Genomic DNA, 7,849 nt, shown 5'->3' with positions numbered 1-7,849 from the left:
CAGTGGTGGTCAGGGATTGATTCAAAAGTAACATGACATCCTTCCAGGACAGCTCAAATATTTTGATTAAGTTCTGGAAAGCCTCTATATCCCTGTCAGGGCTGCCTGAAAACTTGCCAAGATCCCCCTTAATTCGCCTTAAGTCTTGTAGAGAAAAGGGGACCTGTACCTTTAAGTCTTGTAGAGAAAAGGGGCCATATTCACCAGGCATCTGTTGTAGGGGCATTTGAGACTGGGACCTGCCTAAAATGAGGATTCCTAGGCTGCGGCAAGCTTCAGAGAGAACCTGGATAGGGAGGAGCAGAGGGGGTTGATTCTCCTGCTGGAGGTACTTCTGGGGCTTGCTTCCCTGGAATTGCCCCTTGCAGCTTCTCCTGAGATGGCCGGTAGGAGGGCTGAATCAATCCTACAACATCAGAAAAGTCTGGGTTACCCTGCAAGGCAAAGAAGGCCTGCACATATGGGAACATGGACCATTTTCTCCTGCATTTACAGAAAGGCTTCCTTCCTGAGGCCATGCTTCTTTTCTGTGCCTCAAGGTGCTTGGCACTAAGTTGTCACCCAAGGAAACAACAAGAACATTTTTACTACAAATTTATGTACAGATACCAAGGCACAGTTGGCTTCTGTGCTACTCTTAACCTTCTATTTTAGACTTTTGATGACTAAGCCAAATGCTCATTCAATCCAGTATTATCTCTGGTTTGCAACAACATCCTTAACATTTTTTTTTTTTTTTTTTTTTGAGACCGAGTCCTGCTCTGTCACTCAGGCTGGAATGCAGTGCTGCAATCTCAGCTCACTGCAACCTTTGCCTCCCAGGTTCAAGCGATTCTCTTGCCTCAGCCTTCTGAGTAGCTGGGATTACAGGCACCACCATGCTGGGCTAATTTTTTTGTATTTGTAGTAGAGATGGGGTTTTTGCCATGCTGGCCAGGCTGGTCTTGAACTCCTGACCTCAGGTGATCCACCCACCTCAGCCTCCCAAAGTGCTGGCACAGGTGTGAGCCACTGCACCTGGCAACATCCTTAACATTTAACATTGTACATAAAGAAGAAATAGGAACCTTGACATCCTGAAAGAAAGAACAATAGGAAAGACTGGAGGTCCTAGTGCTGACACTGTAACAGGTGGTCAGGGACTGGAGTTAATCCAGGGGCCTTTGAATTAGGCCAAGGGGTAGCCTTGGTCAGATACCCTCAGTTGCCTCAAGACCTCCTTCTGTTCCCACACAATGGCTAGATCTCTGTGAAAGAAAACTGGGTTGGAACAAAGCCAACATTCCCAACATCCAAGAATAATGGAGGACTGACAGTGTACTCTCCAGCAAGCCTGTCCTCTGTGTCCTAAGTCCGGCAGCCACACTAGTTGCTTTTAAGTGGCTGATAGAGGCCTGGTATTTTTCTTTCATTTTGACTATTGTGGAGTTTGGAGACTTTGAAAAAAGGACAGAAAGATTATATCTGCTTTTACTCACCCTTCTGCAGATCCTGGACAAGCCCTCCAAAATGTTATGGGATCCCTGAGGTGTTGCTTTTCTGGTCAGAAACCTCTGTGGCCAGTGGCACCTTTTGCCTGAGTTTTGCTTGGACCCTCTGGGCTCATTCTGCCCACTTGGCCTGGCAGGCTGTGCCAGCTCACGTTACTAGCCTGGATCCCATGCCTGGCAAGGGCTAGCCAGACATGGAGCAGTGAGGGGTGTGTGAGTGAATGAGCATGAGATCTGGTCACTGCATACAGTCAGGCATGCTGGCTGCTGCAGCAAGGTGGGCAGCTCCAGATGCCAGCATGGGTACAGGCTCTCTGTGAGGCTGCAGCTGGACCAGGTGCAATGCAAGCAGCTTCCATGGCTGCCACCAGGGGACATGGTGGTCCCTGGAAGCTTGGAGACTCCAGGAACTGCAGGGTCCCAAAGAGCGAGTCACAGCCTGGCTCAGGGAGCTCCCAGGTCTGGGATCGCTGAAGGATTACAGCTCTTCTCTCCTTTTCCTCACCTGCAATGTCTCAAACAAGGGGCGATGTTCAGCTCTGTTTGTGTTATAGCCCTTTCAGATCTGCCATTCAGTAGGTCCCAAGTTCTTGTCCCACATCCAGGAAGAATAAGGTATGTGGACAAGTGGAGGGTGAGCAAGGTGAAGAGGAGCTTTATTGAGTGATAGAATAGCTCAGAGGAGGCCCTGGAGTGAGTAGCTCCTTCTGCAGGCAGGTCATCCCATCGTTCTCTGAAGCTCTCAGCAGAGAGGAGACCCTGGAGTGGGTATCTCCTCTCTGCAGCTGGTTCTCCCGACATCTACTCAGCTCTGGCTGAGCCTGGGGTTTTTATGGGCCTCAGAGGGAGGAAGTGTGTGCCAGTTGGTCCATGGGCAGCCATGGGTGGGTCTGGAAAAGGCACCACAAGTTCCCACTCTGGTCCATGGAACTGGTAGCCTGGTCCCTAGCCTCCCGGCCCTCCCTGGCCTGAAGGTAGGGTGTCACCAGAGACTCACCCTCTTCCACCCAGGAACCTATTTGCCTCCTGCTGCCATTCATGGTGGCCAAGCTGTAGGTGCCGAGGGGGAACCTGCAGGCCAGTACTGAGTCACCCTTTGCACCCCATTGGCTTCTCTCCTATGCTTGTTGGTGCCCAACGTTTGGAGATGGCTGAGGCAGCAGGGGACTGGCATGTCAGCCTTGCACTGAGTGTGTGCACACCTGGTCAGGCCTTGACAGTGCCCAGGCTTGGCCCCAACTTTGCTCCAAGATCAAAGTGGGCACCAACAGCAGGGAGAAGCCAGGTACTTCTGAGCCTGCTAGGGCAGGGGGAGCCTTCCTGGGCCCCCAAGAGTGCAGGGATACCTGGGTCCACAGCAGTGGTTTGGGTGGACTGCAACTGCACCTGGGTCGGGGGAGCCCTGCCTGCTCCATGGCCCAGGAGGCCCAGGTCTGCAGCCATGGTTTGGGCAGTTGTGGCTGCACCCAGGGAGCTCCTGCCCCACCAACTTAGAAGGGACGGGGCTTCCACTTGTCTCAGGCTCCCACCAGCTCCAGGGAGTGTGCAGTCCCAGCTGTGCCTCCCTGCTGTAGTGGGAGTGATGGCAGCAGCTGCTCCAGACAGCCCACTGCTGCCATCGCTATGACTGATAAAAACTGCTGGTACTATCAGGATGCAACATAGGCCAGCAACTTCCCAGAGCAGAGATGTGGGAGTCAAACATGCCACCATGTAAGGAGCAGCATTTTTCAGAGCTGGACACTGGGTCATAGTGAAGCTTTTTACCTTCTTGGCATTGCATGAGTCCACACAGTGGCGAAGAGGGCCAGCAATACCTGAACCAGATAAGCAGCACTTTCTGGGCTGCCATACTGAAGGTCATGTCCATTGATGGCTAACACACAAATCATTCTCCTCCAGCTGACCATGTCAATCAGCCACACCACCATCTAGCACGTTGAAGGTAAACACCCCAGGCTCATCCACCTTGCACACCAATTTCATTCCAAGCTGTTCCTTGGGGCTACTTTTGTTGCAAATCACATGACAGCTGTCATCCTGGGGTCTGTAGGCACCCAGCGTCTGTCCACTGTTCCTGCTGCAGAACTTCTGGTTGTGCAGCATGGTCAGTCACAGCACCTGGTAGGGCTGCCGCAGGAGATGCAGGGCATAGTTGTGAGAGACATTGCTAATGTCCATCCTGTGGACGTTTAGGATGATGTCTCCTGGCAGTAGTTGGCCATCTCTGGCATTTACCCCATCATGATAAATGTGTTGGATGATACGGACCAGGGAGGTTTCACTGCCTCCCATCAGCAAAATGGAGAGGCTTTCATTGGGATCCACTTGACTGATCTTGACGCTGGTAATTTCACCATCTGGGATCAGGTGGTACAACCTTGGAAAGACGTCAGGGGTGGTGACGTTTTCAGAATTTTCCTTGCCCTGGTTAGCTCAGTTGGCAACTTGCACTCCCAATCTTTGTCCTTTGAAGAACACTCAAAGCTCGATTATTTTTTAAAAAGATCTGTTTCTAATTGTCCTGTGACGACCGATGCTGCTGGACAGCTTTCCTATGTGGTTGTACCAGTTGCTGGATTGCTCAAAGGGCTGTGCCGTAGTTTGGTTACTCTGGCCAGAGTCCCCTGGGCTGATTGCTGGCTGACTGTGCTCTGCCAGGCACATAGGCAGGGCTGTCTAAGCCAAGCTTGTCTGTCATTAAGGTGGTGGTGGCAGCTGCAGAAACCTCTGGGGAGGGTGCCGTGGCTGTGAGGTTCACACAGCCATCTGATCAGCCATCTTGTGAGCACCTCTTCCTGTCTTTTTTCAGGCCATAGTGGGAGGCCCTTTTATGGTGAGTAGAAGTTCCTGACGATGTACAGCATTGGGAGATACAGAGAGAGGAGTGATAATTTTCAACAGGGAGTCAGAGTGGCTTCAGGGGTAGAGAGAAGAGGAAATATTTGTGAAATTAGAGACAAAGAACGGACATCATGTGGCCAGAGACCAGCTGAGCCACAGAGGGAGGACTGGCATGCCCAGCGTGGTGGCCCTCCAGCCCCCTCTAAGGTCACAAGGCAGGCATAGAGGAGGGTGAGGTTGAGAGGCACATGGCAGGTCCTGCTCCGGATGCAGGGAGTCTGAGAACCCAGGGTGTGGCCAGGAGGGATGTCTAGTGGAAGCTGGGTGGCCAGGGCTGACCTTCAGAAAAGAGGGTCCCATGATGGGGAGGCATTGATACAGCCATGACCAAAGCTTGGGGAGTGAGTAAGATCTCCTGTGTCTATGGGAAGTAAGAAGGGGAGGGCCCACACTGAGGAGCTGACAATGGATATGAGGCCTTGATGTGCCCTGGCAGAAATGCACCCAGGAGGGGGTGAGGCCGCAGGAGCAGAGAGGAGGGTCTCACTACCCAGAGAGGCCAATGTCATATGCTGCCCATCGGTGAGGGAAGTGGCCGACCACATGTGTGTGGGATCCACTTACTATGTGGCGGGCGGGGTCCTGGAGAGGCCCATGGTGATGGCAGAGAGCAGACACTGGGGTCCAGGGAACAGAGAACAGGACGGCTGCTCATCAGTTAAAACCCTTCCACATGGGCCGGGCGCAGTGGCTCACGCCTGTAATCCCAGCACTTTGGGAGGCCGAGGTGGGTGGATCACAAGGTCAGATCGAGACCATCCTGGCTAACATGGAGAAACCCTGTCTCTACTAAAAATACAAAAAATTAGCTGGGCATGGTGGCAGGCGCCTGTAGTCCCAGCTACTCAGGAGGCTGAGGCAGGAGAATGGCATGAACCTGGGAGGCGGAGCTTGCAGTGAGCCGAGATCGTGCCACTGCACTGCAGCCTGGGCAACAGAGCAAGACTCCATCTAAAAGAAAAAAAAGAAAGAAAGAAAACAAACAAACAAACAGACAAAAACCCTTCCACATGAACTGGTACAACCATGTAGGAAAACTGTCTAGCAACATAGATCATCACAGAACGAACATCTACCCCAGGTCCCAGGCGTTCCAGGGCAGGCAGACACCCAACAGACGTGCAAGAAGGGACAGGATGTAAGAAGGGCCAGAGCAGCTCCACTCATGAGAGCCCCATCCGGACAACAACCCAAATGAGTCCCTCTATTCATCCCATCATGGAGGAACAAATAGAGGGTCTGTGGTCCAGCAGACAGCGGCACACTGCTCAGTGACCCTCCACAGAGAGAATCCCAAAGAGAGACCCGAAGGGCACACACCAAAACAGCCCACCTCAGGCAAAACCACCATATGGGAGCAGATCAGAGTAGTGACCTTGAGAGGAGGCCCAAGGAGCCCTGGGGGCCTAGCTGTGATGATTCTTGACCCAGGTGCAGGAGGCACAGGTGTATCCAGTGTGAGCACATCCTGTGTTCCATGATCTCCGGGAGAAAAAAGAAATAAAAGATTAAAGAAAAGCTTGAAAAAAGACTGTACTGTCCTCTGTATGCATGTTTCACTTTAATAAAAACTTACTTTAAAAATATAGCCCACTTCTGGGGCCAAGTGCAGTGGTGCACACCTGTAATCCCAGCACTCTGGGCAGCTGAGGTGGGAAGATTGCTTGAGTCTGGGAGGTAGAGGCTGCAGTGAGCCATGATTGTGCCACTACACTTCAGCCTGGACAATGGAGTGAGACCCTGTCTCTTAAAGAAAGAAAAGCCGATTTCACAAGCGCCCAGTGGCCTCTAAGATAAGCTCCACAACCTGGGCAGCCCCTTCCTGCTCTGCCCCCACCTCCCACCCCAGCCCTCCTCTACACCTTCATTCCTTCTGCCTGGGATACCTCCCTCAGCCTAGGCTGTGTTGGCCTGACAGGCTCCTACACATCCCCCAGGGCCCTCCCAAGCCTAACCCGAGCAGAGGGAGGCCCAGGCCTCAGTGTCAGCTGACTCCAAGGAATCGTGAGGGCAAAGATAGATCCCTCCTGCTTCTCTACACACCCTGCCTCCTCTCCACCCTAGCCCCAAAAGGGGAGGCGCCTGCGTCTGTGCTCACCCATGGAGGTTTGTCATGCTTTGGCCACACGTCAGGCTGAAAAATGTGGAAAGAGCAGGGGCCTGGGAGTTTCTGAAGATGGCGATCTCTAGGGAGCAGGGCTGCGGCTTGGCTCATGGCTCCAGGTCCTCCACGTCTCAACGTCAATGTCACTTCCTCTGGGAGCCCCGATGGCCATCACCAGACCAGGCTGTTGACTCCACAGGAACCAACAGGGATTTGGAAACTGGGGTCAGGCCCTGCCTCTCCACTGTCTGCTCCCATCAAGCCTCAGGAAGTTCTGTCACCTTTCTGAGCTATTTTCACATCCAATAAATGTGCCTTCCTATAGGGTTGTTGTGGGAATTAAAGAAGTTCAATCACCGAAATCCCGTCTTCAACACAGATCCGGGATCTGAGCACCTCTGCCCTTCTCCTCTGATCCAAGCCACCTTCCCACTCCGTGGACCATCAGGGGTCTCCCTGCTTCCACCTTGCACACAGCAGCTGGAAGGATCAGATCATGTCCCTCCTCGGCTCAGAGCCCACCAGTGACTTCCTGTGTCCTCTGGAGCAAAGCCCAGGTCCTCAGCGTCTCCCAAAGGCCCTACCCAGATGGTGTCCTGTTGCCTCTCATCTCCTCCCACTATGCCTCTCTCCCTCCACAGTAGCCACACCCAGCCCCTTGCTATTCTTGGAATGTGCCTGGCACACCATTGCCTCAGGACTTTGCACATGCTCATCCCTCTGCCTGGAACTCTGTTCCCCCAGATGTCTGGGGGGCTCCACTCTCTCCACATCTTTGCTCAAATGTCACCTTCATGAGCTTTTCCATGACCACCTACTCAAAGTGCAGCCACCATTGCCCAGAACTTGTGGGTTCCCCTTACCCGGTTTTGATTTCCTCTGTGACTCTTACTGCCATCTGCTGCCATGGATTTCATTTAATCAGTTGTTTATCATCTGCTCCTTTCCACTAGAACAACAGCTTCTCGTGGTGAGGATTTGGACTTTTTTCCACTGGCACATCCCCAGCACACAAAACAGAGCTTGGCATACAGTAGGTGCTTGATGAGGGCCCTGGCTGGGTGTATTCCAATGGCTGAGGGCCTGTGCCATGCCAGTTACTAAGGATCTGAAAATCACTTCTAGTTGGGAACCTCTATTTGGACCGAGGCAGCCTTAGGTTTGCAGAGCTGAGAAGAGTCAGTGCATTTGGGGATCAGAGACGGAGAGGGGTCCCTTGGCTCTAAAACAGTGGTCCCCAACCTTTTTGGCATCAAAAACTGATTTCATGGAAGACAATTTTTCCACAGACAGGGGGTGGGAGGGGGACGGTTTTGGGATGAAATTCTCCCACCTCAGATCATCAAGCATT

At 52.6% G+C, this 7,849-nt stretch overlaps 1 pseudogene; it reads right to left on the bottom strand.

Annotated features, from left to right (window-relative positions):
- Positions 1 to 2,120: 2,120 nt before the first annotated feature.
- On the bottom strand, positions 2,121 to 4,377 carry LOC123569383 (E3 ubiquitin-protein ligase LNX pseudogene; annotated as a pseudogene).
- Between the last annotated feature and the right edge of the window lie 3,472 nt (positions 4,378 to 7,849).

The sequence above is a fragment of the Macaca fascicularis genome, chromosome 16 (genome assembly GCF_037993035.2).
Source record: "Macaca fascicularis isolate 582-1 chromosome 16, T2T-MFA8v1.1".
Taxonomy (NCBI): domain Eukaryota; kingdom Metazoa; phylum Chordata; class Mammalia; order Primates; family Cercopithecidae; genus Macaca; species Macaca fascicularis.
Note: the sequence above shows the minus strand (reverse complement) of the source record. Positions and strands in the feature narration are given on the sequence as shown.